The 17168-nt window shown below is 34.6% G+C and overlaps 1 protein-coding gene across 2 annotated transcripts in view; it reads right to left on the bottom strand.

The window, feature by feature from the left end:
• The window catches only part of LOC128993579 (KH domain-containing, RNA-binding, signal transduction-associated protein 2-like), a 251622-nt gene extending 249870 nt beyond the window's left edge, over nucleotides 1-1752 (bottom strand). For both annotated transcript variants that reach the window (XM_054417559.1, XM_054417556.1), the window contains exon 1: nucleotides 1656-1752. The gene's annotated coding sequence lies outside the window, so the exon portion shown is untranslated. The remainder of the gene's footprint in view (nucleotides 1-1655) is intronic.
• Nucleotides 1753-17168: the final 15416 nt, after the last annotated feature.

Consider the following 17168-nt stretch of genomic DNA (forward strand, 5'->3'; position numbering starts at 1 on the left):
AATATTAGTAGTCTCTGTAAAAAAAAAAGTAAGCACCAAGTTTCGTCAAATATATTTTAACGTTGAACGTATCATATAACTATCAAAGTGATTTTTCGTAGAATTCATTATCAAAAGAAAAAGGACCTTATTTTCTTATTTTAATGTATTGTATCAAATCAAGTTATGCTTATTTTTAGGTTTTTTTATATAGCTTTATGTTTGGATATCAAGATGTATTTTGTAATAATTTGCGTGAAAATACAACCTGAAGATTGAATTTATACTTTTAGTTTTCTCAAATAGTCCATAGCATCAGGTGCCTTGTTTGATATTCAAGTTTAAAGTTTTGTCTACTGATTATTCACGTAGGTAAACACGTAACAAAATTGACTATTTAAGTATTTATTCAAATAGTTCACAACATTAAAAGAACGAAGAAGTTTTTCACGTCAACCGGTTCGTAAAATAGCGTGCATTAATGGCAATAGTTTCGAAAATAGATTATCACACTAAGATTTTAGTCTAATGCTCCATAACATTGGCAGTTTTGTCAAATATCTTATCTAGCTGACAGGTTTGTCTAACACCGTATTTCCTCGATGGTTTGTAAATCGAGTTTAGTGACCGACCGATTCGCCAACGCGGCAAACCCTTGGGAAATAAAGTCTTCTTCCTGTCACCAGTGTTAGAGCACTTTACGAACAAGTTTGGAAATATAAATTGTTCGTAAAAACTGCGTTTTCAATCAAGAATCTTTAAAACTGCGATGTGCTTATTTTGGTGTGGTGTAGAAAAGTATTGTTCTTGCTCTAAAAAATTGAGAAACTGCAATGCGTTGTTTCTTTTTAGAATCCTGAACTGGTCATCGTGCGTTTTCATGTAAGAGTTATTTGACTATTGGTAAATCATTATTTTAGACCGTTTTGGTAAAACCCTCTTCAAAATGTTAAACGAGTTTCCAAATTAAAAGAGGCCGCTTGTTTTACTATTACAACTGTAATATATGTTATTAGTTGAGTTTATGAGAATCTTGATAAATATGTGACTGAAATAAACAATAGTTTTTAGTCAAAAATAAAATTTTAACGTACAGTACAAAAGTATTTATCAAATTTAAATCCAAAACCGTACTTATTCAGGGTACAATGATATTTTTACATTTTTTGAAACTCATATTTACCTACATTGCCTTCATTGTCACACATTGCGTACTCATCGTAATATATTTTAGTGAGATAGAACACGTAAATTTCATGTAAAGATTACCGAGAAATTGTTCCTAAACGTTATCGAATTGTAAAATGGTATTCCAACCAAAAATGAATTGAACATATTCATTAATTGAACAGTGTTACAAGTTAAAGCATAAATTAGAACAATTAATTGTAGTTTATACCGGTATTCAATAATATCGAGTTATGTTGCAATAAATTAAATCAATAAAAAAAGTTACAGAAAATATTAAAAAACAGTAAAATATATTGTTTGTTTCTACTAATTTCGAAAACCATCTTGTATTTTGAAAAACCAACCCCAAAATAACCACCCCAATATTCTTGTGTTTACAGTACAATCAATCAAAATCTACCATCCTCCTATATTACTTTCGTAATTTGAATAAGAACCAAGTCAAGATTCTAAGCACAAGTCTTCAACAAAAATGAACATCCTACCTTATCCAGCAGAGCTCAAGAATGTATCCGTGAGAGCAGAAAGCAACAAGTATTTATCAATGTTCACTGGACACACACTCGCAAGTACGTTCCCTCGCACACACTGAGGCGTCCAACAGCGTCGCTACGCCGAGGTCCCCCTAGCGCCGACGCACCCCCCCCCCCCCAAGCCAACACAAACCCCCCAAACAACCGGCTATTCATTAAAGTCTGTCATATGCCTTTTGAGAATCAAAATGGGTTTTCCTGTCCTTTTGACCATCCCGGATACAGTCCAGAGCAATGTCGAGTTTAATACACAAATCTTCCGCCACCAACTCTGGGTTTTATTTGGTATCTCGGCTTTATTAAAGTTTTTGTGAAAAAGTTCGGATTTATCTTGCAGTTTGTCAAAGAGGTTTGAGAAGTTATTGGAGTACTTTTGATTTTGAAATGAAAGTCGAAGTTGGATATTGCTCGAGAAGGATTAAAGTTTTTTTCTGTATACAATTTAAAATATTAGTTTTCCATTGCCAGTGAAATAAAACCAAGCACAAATTAAAGTTTAATTCGCTTGAAACCAATTTGTTGTAAAATGTTGAATTACTTATGAATTATTAATCTGTGAGTAGTTAGAATTTGTGCTTCAGCACTTACTTACTCCCATGGCTATTTGAACCCTATGTTGTACTTGGCCTCACCAACACACTTCCTTCACGTCGACCTGTCTCTTGCGGTATCTTTATTGACTTCCATCCTGGTCATATCTTTCTTTACTTCATCCGTCCAGCGTTTCCTCGGTCCCCCTCGTGGTCTTCTCCGCAGTGGATCACTTGTCCACATTTGATATAATGTGCTAGTTTCCTCTCTTCTAATGATGTGGCCCGTCCAGCGAAGCCTCATGCTTTTAGCCTCTGCAATTATGTCGAGCTCCTTGAACAGGTCCCTTAGTTCCTGATTATGTTTAATTCTCCATACCCCCTTCTTTTTTTGGCCCTTATTTAGTAGGACCAAAGATTTTGTGTAGGACTTTACTGTGAGTATTAATGAAGAAATAATGATTGTTCGAGTGAAAAAAAGAGCCGGGCGTTCTATAAAACCTCACCGACTTATAAACTTTTCGGAAAACTCCTCGTCTAAAAACTCTCTTACTCGTAAATCAAAATGAGGTGGTACATATCCTGTTGAAAAAAAGGTTCGTTATCACCTTCTAGAAGTACCTATGTCATTATAGCTAGCATAATGTCGTTTCATACAAATTCTAAGTATTTGTCTCCATTTAAATTGCAATAATTTTATTAGGATTGACGTAGAGACCTCTAGTTTGCACTATTATTTTTCTTTTGTTATGACCTTTACAATTATGTATAACTCTATATGGTTCACATTTGAAAATTTCTTTTGGGGGTGGGGAGTGATGATTTACATACACCAAAACCTTCCTTTTTTGATCACATAAAAATTTCCTGAATATTATAATTTTATCTAAACTAATAAAAAATAACAGGGGTGGGACTTTTGAGTCACGCATTATATTTCAAACAATTAGAAATTGTTCGAACTAAGCAGTTTTTCCCGTAGGACGCTAGGCACGTGCCCGGAATTGTTTTTCACATTACTTCAGGATAGATCTAGGGGTTACGGCATTATCACTTAGATAAAATCCATTGGTGACTTGGCGGAATTTGAACCCTGGGCCCCAGGAACTGGAGTCCCGCGCTCCAACCTCTAGACCAGCTCACTCCCCTAAACTAAGGGGTTAGCTGTATCATATGCTATATTTTATTTTATTATAGATTTGGTTGTTTGCCTCCCATACACCGAGCCTATTCTCTTATAGATAAGGAGTTGCTTGCTCTTCAACAACTTGGAATTGGATTGAGATGTCAGTGCAGGACACTGAGTAGTCTGCACTTTAACAATAACTTTCGAAGGAAGTTAAACTCTCTGGTGGTTTGACATAGACCTTTACGTAATACAAATTAATCATTTTTATTCAGCAAGTATTTTTTTTTCTTTAACTGGACAAATACTGGTCCACTTTCTTTTTCAATTATTACTTGACACCAGACCTTAAATAATAATGTTTCAAATGTTTTGGCCTACAGTTGAAACGCTGCTTCTTTTATTTATTTTTGACATCGTCAAAACAGCATACAGTAAAAAAAAAACAGTTGGTTAAAACAGCTACATATGTGCCAGGGGCTGTCGCACCCTTGGCCTGGTTATTCGGGCAGTAAATGGCTGGACTCCATAGGAGCTACCATCTTGTACAAATCCCTTGTCCGTCAGCTACTTGAGTAAAAAAATAATACCAACTCTATACCAACTCGGGCTTCCAAACAAGCTAGATTCAGTCCAAAGACGATCCATCAGGTTCCTGGGACGCCGAGAGAGGTTCAACTACTCGGAAGTCCCCATTGATGTAGACTCAGAAACCTACGAGTTGCAGCCATTAGCATGCAGAAGACGAGTAGCAGATATGTCCTTCCTCTTCAAGCTCCTCAACAGCAACCGATGTTGCTCTAGTAATGTCAGAATCTGTTTATTTTTAGTTTTCTTCATTATATTTAATTTAGTTGTCTGTTAACATTCATGTTGTTACCGCACGGTCATCTTGTATCCAAATTGTAAATTGGGGATCTTGCCGTTGGAATAAATAAATAAACAGTGTGTAAACAAACAGTCCACACCTTTTGGGACAATTTGGGTCGACTTGTGTTACAGGGCTACGCTTGTTTTATTGCATCATAACGTATTGATAGCCCAATTGGACATTCAGTCCAGTCCTAGAATTAATCATTCATGAAATAAAATGTAGTTGATTGTTACCCAAGGCAATACAAATATGTTATTTTTAACGAAACTAACAACTGTTGTGTATGTGTACTTTTAACAAACGAAAAATCAAGTTTTTAATTTTTATTTTTTCTATTAGGCCTACACATAAATAAATACACAAAGGACATAACACGCGAAAAAACATTTAAGATGTTTTAAAGTAGGCCTACTAATAACCGGTCACGGTACGAAGGAAGATTGAAATGTATCTCATATAACTGATAACTAATTGCGACAGTGAATTCACCGCATAACATATAACTTTTTTAAATTCTATTAATCCCCATTCTTTCCACCAAATAACCCGTTCAAGATTCTCACATAAAATCTGGACACTCTGCATATAATGAGCATTACAGGAACGTTAATAAATAGTTTTTAGTACATTTTAAGGTAAAAATTCACTGGTGCACTCACCCTACTCCTATAAAATTCACATCGGTTAATTTCAATCAGCTTTGTGATTAATAACTCTTTAAATGACAGCTTGAAATTAATAACTCGACGGAAGTAAAAACAAACCAAAATCGTGGGCATGGTGATTTTTATTTTGGTGTCATAACGTAAAGATTTTTATTTTTGATGTTAGCCTCCAGATTACATTGAACAAATAAATCGGTATAAATACTCGTACCTGCTTCTAAGTAGCCTAATCCAAATTGTTGAAAAAACACAATTGGTTTAGTTTCGACTTAATGAAGTCGTCATCAGGCATCCAGGGGATGTCAAAATAACGTCATAAGGTAATCGGTACACATATGGATATTTTTTTGTCATACTGCAACAAATCCGCTGATTTTATTGCATGCGTTGTGGGTCTAAAGTACCATTAAAAATCGTTTTAGACCCTAGGGAGTAAAAATCAGATGTTGTCAACTTAGTTGTACTTTCGATTGTAAACAATTGCATGTATCGAAAATATGTATCAATTGTTTGATCGCTTGTAGCTTATTGTTTCCTTATTGTAAATATTTTGACATATCGCTAGTTTATTAGCCTGGTATTGTACACTACACAGTCATAATCTTACTGATATTATAAATGTGAAAGTTTGTGTGTTTGTTTGTTTATTTGTTTGTTTGAAGTTCAATCACGCATAAACCACTGGACGGATTGGGCTGAAATTTGGCATCATGATAGCTCACATTCCCGATTAACATATAGGCATATTCTTATCTCAAAATTCCTTTCGGGCTCCGCCCTAGTGGCTCTGTAGTTCCCTATGTTAACCTTATGAGTATTCATATTTAAAGGGAATTATAGAATTTAGTCAGCTGTTTTAACTAAAAACGTTGGTTCTGTGATATTAAAAAGCATTAAAGTTATACGATTTACCAACAGGGTGCAGCACTATATTTTTGCATTTATGTAATAAGAACTGTCAGAGTAGGATTGTTTACAGTTATTTTTATGTTTTTAATGTCATGAATAATTTGTGATTTTTTGAGAATTTTTAATAATTTATTTGTATTACTTTTTAGGTGAAGTGGTAGAACATTATGGCTATAGTAGATGTGTAATACCATAGTATGCCGTCAATTTAAAGAAGCAAATTTTATAAAACTTTCTCCTCCCCCATTACAAACGCATACCTAACTGCAATAAGCATTTTAAACTTATATGCCAACCCCGTACGATGGACGGGTACTCTGCTAGTATTAGTAGACGATACTATTGAATCACTTACTAAACAGCTGCGTGTTTCCATTAGCAAAATAAATTGAAAACGAGTTAGAAATAATTTTGAGAGATTCATTAACTGAAAACTATTTTAGTTTTGTATCATAGTTTGTTCAAATAATGGTGCAATATGACGAAAAATATATTCATTCTACAAACAAAACAGTATTTAATTATTTATAGACATAACTATTTCTGATTTATTTGCATCCACTCATTTATTCAATATACTATTACTTTTTAGTACATGACTTTTGTGAACCAATTTAATTAATAGTTCCGATGTAACATACAAACAAGAAAATTTTCTTACGTTAAATGTCAATCTATATAATTAATACGCAACATGAAACTTTGTTGGTTGAACTCCTCCGCCATTTCTTAACCGATTTTATCCATTGACGTTTCATTGGAAAGAGCGTGTCGCGTAGATTTGCAAACTGGCCCTTGGGTTCTGCCCCAGTGGCTTTGAAGGTTCCAATGTTATCCTTATGAAGAACATAATTGTTTACATTTTGATCAGCTGTATAATTTAATTGCTGTTATTTATTTTTCAACTCAATGAAACGCATTGAGTACATTTATTTACTATTTGAGTTTGTGTAAACATAACCCCCAAGATGGATCGTGTTAGTATGGTTGTATCTTAAATTTGTGTATTTATCGTTGTTTTGTGTAGCTATAATTTGTTTATTTGTTGTTTTTTTTTCTTTTAAATGCCTCTGACGCGACGACAACGAAACATAGCCAAGATGCGTAATCGTGATAACGACCGCAGCTACAGAACAGTGGCGCGTAATAGGCTTAACTCATCACAGTCAGCAAATGACCCTGGACAATCTCAACTATTAGGTTCAAATGCGCCCTAACACTACCCCAAAACGACTTTTCGTTCTCAATCGGCCCTCTATCAATGACCTGTGTTGCCTGTACAGCGAGGCATTTTGAGAAAGAGAAAACCGGCCGGAATCTTTAGGTTTATCAATAGCGAAGATAAACATTGTCTGAGTTACACACCGGTAATCTTCGAGTTGACTCTTTTAAACTCATTGTAAATATGACTGTTATTCGTTTTGAAATAACTCCTGTAATACTTTGCAATTGCTCGAATTCAAGCAACATGTACACTAGTTTTAATTGATACAGGATAAGGATACAATTTGGATATGTTTCCCCAGTGTGTCACAATCAGCTGAGAGAGCTTCAAATAAGTTTAGTTTAGCTAGAGAGAAACAGGTTTATTTCCTATCTATTGGATGCAGTGATCTAGCAATCGTATTATACGGCATAAACAACAATGTAGTCTATTTCCCAGCTATAATTGTATAAACGTTGTTGTTTGTCTGGAAATACCCCGTTTATAATCGTTTTCGGGTTTCATGGCAATAATATTTTACTAGTTAGTTGTATTTTTCATATGGCCAAACCACATATTATCTTAAATTGCCTCGTTATCTTAAATTCAAGCCATGCAAATTTATTCTCATTAAATTACCAATACCATTTCGTAATATATCTTTGACATCTAGCTGCACGGGCCCTTTAAGAGTTCTCATAAGCCTAAAATGTTGTAATTTACATTGTTAAATATAGGTTTGTTACCGTTAGGTAAAAAGTAAAAAAAAGACTTTATAAGCTTTGTGCATAAATTTAATTGATTTTGATCAATTCTAAGATGAGGATAGTTTTTAAGTACACCCATTACAACAACCTGCCACATTATTGTGACTTTGAAGTAGAGTTAATAATATTGCACGCATTTGAACAGACTCTTTTATTGAATGGAATATTTATAAACTGTAAATTGTAAAGGTAAACATTGAACTAGATTGCTTTATTAATTAATAACTACAGTTGATCATAGAAAGTATAAAGGTATAAAGTATAAATTATACTACACCCATGCAAGACTAAATAAGTGATTTTTCTTATTATTGAATTTGTTTATGAAAATTTATTTGGATTTATTGTTTATAGCAGTCTTTCTGAGCACGATGGAGAGCATCAACGAGATTTACAGTCATGTGACATGATGTGATGTATGATCAATTGATCACTGAGTTGCAGTAGGCCTAGTGAAGTGTGGGGGAAAACGAGTGATTCGTGTAACATTATGGGTAAAGGTCAAATATTCAGTAGCTCCTTCAGTGTGTGGATCGAACGTCAAAGACTATTCTAGAAAATTATAGAGGAAATTCTATGATTTCCGTTAGTTGTAAGAGCTAGACACCACTTGAATGTATCCTATGTTTCTTACTTCTCTGTGGCTTAGTAATGTAGAATTAATGCTTAATTTTTTCATTAAAATGTTTGTTTTCTTGTGTGTCATATTTGACACATTCGGACTGAGGAGGTTGCGATACTTTATACAGTGTGTAAATTAAGTATTGAAACATATCTGTATTTTTAAAACCGAAATAGATAGATATATTCTGTTTGGGGCAAAAATTGTTAACAAAGGTTCCGCAATTTTGTACATCAAAAATAATTTTTAACCCCCCTAACAGGGTAGTGGGTAGGGGGTGACTCATTTTTTTCAAAAAGCAACCCCTATTGAGTGACCCCTCATTTTGAAGGATTTGTCAAAAGAAACACAATAAAGCAAACACGAGGTGGATATCTCACTCCTAGCCAAAATGGCAGGCAATCCAACATTTGATTTACTGTATGTGAAAAAGCACCGATTTCACAAATAATGGAAAGAAATCTGTATTTTAAAACTGAAATAGGTAGAAATATTCTGTTTGATGAATTGATTGTTAACATAGGTTCCGCAATTTTTTACATCAACAATATTTTTCCAACCCCTTAAACAAGGTAGGGGGTGGGGGTGACTTTTTTTTCAATAACAACCCCTATTGAGTGACCCCTCATTTTTAATGGTTTGTTAAAAGAAAAACAATGACGCAAACCCAAGGTAGATATTTCACCCCTAGCCTAAATGGCGGGTATTCCAAAATTTAATTTTTGTAGAAAAGCACTCATTTTAGAATATCTACCATTTTGGCTAGGGTGAGATATTTACCTAAGATTTGCGTTATTGGGTTTCTTTTGACAAACCCTTCAAAATGAGGGGTCATTTAAAAGGGGTTGCTATTTGAAAAAATAAGTAACCCCCTACCCCCTACCCTGTTAGAGGGGTTAAAAAATATTTTTGATATGAAAAATTGCGTAACTTTTGTTAACAATTATTGCCACAAACAGAATATTTCTATCTATTTCGGTTTTAAAAATACAGATTTGTTTCAATACTTAATTTACACACTGTATACGGTATGTATGTATGCAATTAAATTATCCCACGGCCACAGAACAGGCTGGCTCACTATGGTCTAGTTCCAAAAATAACAGTGTTTCCTCATTTGAACACTCCATACTTTGTTTAATTTATTTATATAAGATCTAGTAGTAAATAATTAATTAACAAAAATTAAAAGTAACTCTAACTACACAACCGCTGCAGTAAATACTGTAGAAAGAGAGCGTCCGTGGCTACGAATGACAGCGAGTGTGTACTGGCTATGTTCGTGCCCGTCTGCGCTCTAAGGAGCCCAGACGAGGAACAGTTAGTGGCAACCATCGAAGTATATAACACAACTGGAACACCGGGATAGGAGGTTTGGGATAAAAAGCGCGCCGTTTCAGCAACCTTCCTCTACCACAAAGGGGGACTCGACGCAGATATGTCAGTTCCTTAAGCCGTGCACGCGGTTGTTAATACGCTCCTGGCCGTGCATACAATAGGTTGTCTGCAAATAAAGTTATATATTCGGAATCTGCATTAACTGCAGAATCTGACAGTATAAATATAATCTTATTTAAATCGTAACTCGAATTTTAACAACTAAAAATGTTAAACAAATATCACACCTTGACATGAAAAAGTTACTAAGCGAGGATTTTTTTAATTTTTTGGACAGAAGCAAACTTCAAGCGACAAAATTGTAGCTAATGAGATGATCTTCAGCATATAGCCAAGCAATTTCAAATAAAGTTTTCTAGTCGTGTGTTATGGAGTAATTGGTAACGCAAAGAGGTTCTTTATAAATCGCGCCGCGGGCCGTTCTCCCTGGTTCCGCTGATCTTTCGTTTACGGTACTCCCAGAAACGTTCTGAGTACAATCAATAGTTATATTAAATACATTTTTATTACAGGTAACACATAACTAAATACTGTATTATCACCTTCTAGGTAAACTATTTACATACAATGTTACCGTAAATTAAAATATAAAATGCGGACTATATATACAGGGACAGGGACTGGTAATCCCTAAATGTTTAGTTGTAACAAGGGATCGTGTACTATCTGCTTTCTTTGGTAATTAATAAGACATTTCAAGTATCAAGGTTCAGAGAAAATAATTGATAAGGTGATAAATACTAAACTTAGGAAGTATTTAACGTAAAGGCAATAACAAAAATTGAATAATAAATTTACAAATCGAATTGTTAGGTTCGTGTTCCTTTGACAATATGAATATTTGTATAATTTTGTAAAGACACGATTAGTAAAAAAGTTTTGAGTGCCATTGTTATTCTGTATATGTTTTAAAATTCATATAATCACACATAAGAGAAAAGGGTTTGGTTAATAATACTAAAAAGTACTTCTAAGAATATGTTTTCTGCCCACAATCGTGCTTAAATATAGTACAAAGGTTGCATTACATGTTGTGAAACAATACCAATTTCTTCAAGCTCTGCCTTACACCTAACTTATTTTTGTGACATTCATGCAAAATGTTCCTAGCATTGGAGAAATAAGCGGTTTTGTAAAACAGTGTCCATACAAGTGTCATTCATCGGCGGCAGCCCGGTACTGGTATTGATATTTATCTTCTACAAATAAATGAAATATATGATCACATGTATATAATAGTTAGTTGCATTCTTTAACTTATATCAACTTAAAAAAGGTTAAAATTTATTTAGCTTTGCAATGATCGAGTAGCAAAACCATAAAGAGTTGCTGGACTGAGGAGGTTGGTGTGACATGAAATCAACCTCGTCGCGCTATTAATCACTATACTACAAACAAACTACACACTTAATTGTAAATTGCTCGATCACATGTTAAAAATCATCTCTTAAACTACAACTTTGTCGCTTAAAGTTTTCTTCTGGCCCAAAAATAAAATACTTCCTCGCATACTAACTTTTTCATGTCACAATGTAGAAATTGTTGAATCCTTTTAACTATGGAAATTCTATTTTAAATCAAAAGTAAAATTTATTTATACCATTACATTCTGCATTTAATGCAGATTACGAATATATAAACATTATTGCACTTAATCTTTGTTATTGAAGGCTAGGAGCGAGTTAACAGCTTCGCGCACTATTCGATGAATTGGCTAAAATCCGCTGGGTCCCCCATGGTGGTGCGGGAAGGTTGCCACAACGGCGCGCTTTCGTGAACACGTACCTAGCATTCCAGTTGTGTTATATAGTTCGATGATGGCAACGTGTGTGTACTTACAAAATTACACTGACAAATACAAGAATTCAGCAGCATTCACTTGGCGAGATGGTATTAAAATGTCAGAAAAGTGGTGCGCTACATTTTAAAGAAGAACTAATGGGGGGGAAGGATTTTCATTCTGCTGCCGTAAAGGAAAAGTGAATATACCACCATACCGATAAATCTATTATATCCAGAGCCTACTTAATGGAACAAATCATTTGAGCAGAATTTACAAAGAGAACATTAGATCGTACAACACAACTCTGCACTCGCAATGGTCAGCACTCGAGCTAAAATTAAAGAACATAACGGTGGAGGGCCTTTCATTTATAAGGTGCATGACACAATTTATCACCAAATTGGCATATTTCAACCGTCAGAAGGGGAGCATCCCATATATGCCCAAATGTATATCTACTGACGTCGAAACCACTGTTCACGAAAGAATGCTAACAAAGCTAATGGCTCATGTAGCACTGAACTCATGCACATTTTGACTTAACATTTGGTTGATATTAACCCATACGCGCATGTTTTCAGCATGATGAGCTCCATCCTGCAAAATACTCCTTTTGAACAGCAAAAAGAACTTATAATGCACAAACCAACAATCGAGCTCAAGACCAAATTAGCAAGACGCAACTTCTAACGACGTTGCTATAATATCCTAATATATTATTCGTGCGATTTCGCACGGGTTCACCTAGTACATCATTAATTTCAGCAGACCCACCCCAGAGTCTGAGCCCATACAAAAGAACTCCTTGAAAAAAGCTACATAGGATTTTTTTAAGTTTGTGCTTAGACAACTTTTTAGACTTCTCAAAAGGAATATAACTCTGGGGGAGAGTTTAAGTTACTGCATACCAAAGGTTATATAAGGGCTCATAGTCAGTTTTTGTATCAATGACAATACCAAAGAGCTTAACAGAGGTCACATCATATCAATGTTTTTCAGCATTAAGACCAAAAAGATTGTGTTTTGGTTTCATTGAGAGATAAAAAGCATAGATAAAACATACTTACTTAGTAGATATTCATCCTTATGGAACAGCTAAAGCCAATTTGATTGTTTGGTTCTGTCCGGTGCACTGTAGAGGTCGGGGTTTGTTTAATTTGTTTCTTGTAATTTCAGTCATTTAAAACCCCGTTTACCAAATTAAACGATATAATCATAAACTATAACTCGTCCTCTAGTAATATAACCAAACAGTAAAGCACAAAAGACCCAAATTAACTCTAAAATAATAGAAACAAAATGTCTTCAACATTAGCCACCAGTGTCTCCGGACATGAACTAGACAAGAAAAACGAGCTTCAACATAATGGGATAGGAACTGGGAAGTATATGCTTGTGATAATAAGCAAAAAGTTAGCATGGAACCAAACCGAGGCATGCACAAGGGTTGCTCTTAGAGTTCCACAATATTGTGAAAAATCTTTGATCCATGAACCAATGTTGTGTCATCTGCATAACAGACCACACCACCTTCAACATGACTGGGCAAATCATTCATCATTATTATAAATAGCAGAGACCCGAGGACAGACCCCTGCGGAACACCATGGGCAACAGGACGAGGACGAGACCAAGATGACCTTAATTTTAAGTCTCTTTTTTTTCTTTGTTTTCAAGTGTCTTGATTTTTAAGAGAAATCATGATTATTTTTAGTTCAGGACAATATCGTAGTCCAGTTCCAAGCAAGATAAAAATTTTACCCAGCAAGACGTGCTATAACAATTACACTCGATTACATTTCCCATTATACAATTTACCCGCAACTCATGTCTACGCACAGGCCCCTGCCTATGTAGACATTTTCCTTATAATTTGATAAGGTATTTTTATTTTTTCTCTTTGTGCCATTTAGTTATACAGTATTATACTTTTGTAATTATTATATTTTTTACGTTAAGGATTGTATAATTATTATGTAAATACCACGAAATGTATTATGCCAGTTGGGAAATAAAATGTTATTTCATTTCATTTTTTCATTTCATTTCAAGATCACCGGCCATTCACAACAACTCCCCCTTCTTGAGGAGTATGTTTTATCATAGATTAAACATACCCCTTAATGAAGTATGTTTCACAGATTTGACTGAGAATAATAAACAGCAAAGCCGGGTTTTCCTAGACACGGAAGAGGAGCGTAGAGAGCGGAGGGAGGAGCGGAAAAGCCATTAACATGACATTCCGCTCCGCATCTAGGAAAACAGTAATATTAGATTACCTAAGACAAGAGGAGTCCGCTCTCCGCGTTCCTTAGTACGGTGCAATTAGACCTAAACCAGGACATCCAAAAAAAGTTCCAAACCAGCGCAAAGTTGTTGAATACACTTCCCTCAATATGTAAAAAAAAGTTACACTAATTTGAGTGTCGGGTTTGGAAGGGAGGGGGTGAAAATACAACTTTTATACTTTTTCGCAAATACCTCGAAAACGGAGCGTTTTTATTGATGTATAATGAATTACAAAAATAATTAACATTAAATTCCGAACAAAATGATACCATACAATACATCTATATAAATAAAATTAGAGTTTTGTCTGTACATTGCTTAGAATCATAAATTTTTAGGTTATTTTTACGTTTTAAACATTAAAGAAGCCGAAACAAGTCTCATCTCAATTTCTGCCTGTCTGTCTGTCTATCTGGTACGACCAAAGAGCCATTTTACGCGGCCTTCTCTTGAACAAATAGAGTACCGATCAAGGTCCAAATCGTTTTAATGTATTTACTGGATTGGCGAGATTGTCTTTAGCTATTAAACTATGGACTAACTACTTTGTAAATAAAATTACAGAAGTTTAAAAACCCTATTTTGTGCGATTTTTGTCAAGTTTTCTCCCAATGTTTATCACATAATCATCTATGAAATAACGAACAGCTGTTCGGATCAAGATTATTTTTTCTAGCTGTCACTGATATGTTTACATTTAATGTTGTTTACAAAGGCCTTGGTTTACAAATACCGCAACCATTTCCGATCACGTTTTGAAAGCAATTCCAAACCATGTGAGATTAAAAAAGTGTTTCCTTACGTAACGGATTTAATTAATCGCAAGTGCAATAATTAGTAGGGTAACCGTAAATGAAAATAGAGATTCTTTGTGTATAAAATTGTTCTTGAGTTTTGATAACCGGGAAAAGGACCTTGAATCAGTGTTGTATATGGCTGGGAAACTTACATTTGTTAATTAGCGTTACCAATAGCAGCATACAAAAATGGTTTCAACTCATTGACGGCACTTCAATGGCGGCTGTGTAAATTGTAAATGTAAAGTGACAACTGCAGTGGATGATTGTAACAGAGGTTTACGGATTATGCTCAACTCACTTTTCCAATGTGTCTTCTCACCGCTATGTGCTGCAATCGCTGGACCATACAGCCAATAGACCAATTCCCCATCTCTTGGGTTCGCAGGACTAAACAATTATTCATAACTAAATTTCGACGACGATCCTTGATACCAGTACTTTTACCTATAATAAGAAGGTTTCAACTGACTTCTATATAAAGATCCCCGTGCGTAGAAAGGGCACACAGCTAGTATCTACTATGAACGGTTCCGGAGTGATTTGGAGTAAATGTGCTTTTTTTCTTAAAATTCTAAAAAAGTTGTTTTTTTAATTAAATAGAGGAAACCCATGGACAGCCATAAAAAAGAGAGAGGTAGTACGCAATTAGCTTAAAAAGAGAGCAAACCGGGACATAAAAAAAAGTTCCAAACCAGCGCCAAATTGTTGAATACATTTCCCTCAATATGTGAACAAAAGTTACACTGATTTGAGTGTCGGGTTTGGGGGGGGGGAGGGGGTGAAAATAGGACTTGTTTTACATTTTCGCAAATCCCTCGAAAACGGTGCGTTTTTATTGATATATACTGTAATGAATTACAAAAATAATCTACATTAAATTCTGAACAAAATGATGCCATACAATACCTATCTACTATGAACGGTTCAGGAGATATTGGGGGTACATTTGATTTTTTTCTAAAAATCCTAAAAAAGTTGTTTTTTTATTGAGGAAACCCAATGGACACCCATAAAAAAGTTTCTAATGCATGCCAAATTGTTCAATAGACCTCGTTTAATATGTGTAAAAAAGTTTACACTTAATTGAGTGCCGGATTTGGGAAGGAGAGTTTAAAGAAAAGGGAGGGGAATGGGACTTATTTTACTATTTCACAAATATCTCGAAAACGGTGCGTTTTTATTGATATATAATGAATTACAAAAATAATTTACATAAAATTTCACAAGATTATGCCATACAATACCTATCCCCTATGAACGGTTCAGGAGATATTGAGGGGTAAATGTGATTTTTCTGATGATTTAAAAAAGTGGCTTTTTAAATGAAGGAAACCCACGGACACCCATAAAAAAAGTGTTTAATATGGGTGCCAAATCGTCGAGTAAACCTCCCTTAACATGTGTAAAAAAGTAACACTGATTTGCGTGCCGGTTTTGGGTAGGAGGGAGTTAAAACGGGGTGGGGAATTTTATTCATAAGTAATTTTGTAAATTTTGTTAAGTAACACTTTTTTATTTTCATTTTTAAAAGAAATATAACGACAATTTAACTAAATATGACTTACCTACCTGAAAAAAAACAAACCTACCTTGATACGTGAACACAGTGGACTTTCTACCGTTTGAATTATTAAGTGAGTTTTATCGTTGATTAGTTATTAAGTAAATATCCGTGTTACAATAGTTATTTGTATAACTAGTGGGTGAAGTGGCACTTTGCTGCACACCAGAGAAATGTTTACGCACGATAGCCGCAGGCGAGTGTTGTAGGTGTCTCGAGTGCAGCAAGGGCACTTTGCACTCGTGTTACACATAATATTTTTTCTACAGTTACTATGAATCATATTAATAATTATTAATAATATAATTATTAATTGCGTATTAGTCTTTCAAACACTATACAACACATTTTTAGTTTAGGTTAAATCCAATCGGTGAACTAAATGGGAAACACTGCAAAAGCTGGTAAGTGTTGCCAACCTATTTCCAAGCGTACACGGATTAGGTTGCATAATGAAAGCACGCTGTTTTGTGTTGTTTGGTTGGAATACTGGTGTGCGACAAAGTAAAAACCGTACAACGTAAAAACAGTGCGACAAAAGTAAAAATATGCAAAAATTAGCAGCTTTCTGTACTATAATCTGTGCAGAAAGCCCACTTTGTCGGGTGAATGTAGGAACTAGGAAAATATAATTTTATCTAATGTGATATTGTTGATTCATTTAAACTTACTTATAAAACGTACTCCTTTATTAAATATAAAATCTAATATATACAGGGTGGCCCTTAAGTAAACAGCCAAACTCCGGGAAATGGTTCTTTGAGTCAACATAAAGGGAAAATTCAATATAACATTTTTTCCAAAATCGCTTCGTTAACCAGATATCCGCATTTTGTTTGTTCACATAAACATTCTCGTATCTTTGATTTTTTTTCAACCGATCATTATCAAACTTGGTATGTATGTTTAGGTAAAATAGACCCACGTTGGAAGAAAA

Source organism: Macrosteles quadrilineatus, unplaced genomic scaffold (assembly GCF_028750875.1).
Source record: "Macrosteles quadrilineatus isolate MER2022 unplaced genomic scaffold, UCM_ALF_1.0 Scaffold_4__1_contigs__length_99947679, whole genome shotgun sequence".
NCBI lineage: Eukaryota > Metazoa > Arthropoda > Insecta > Hemiptera > Cicadellidae > Macrosteles > Macrosteles quadrilineatus.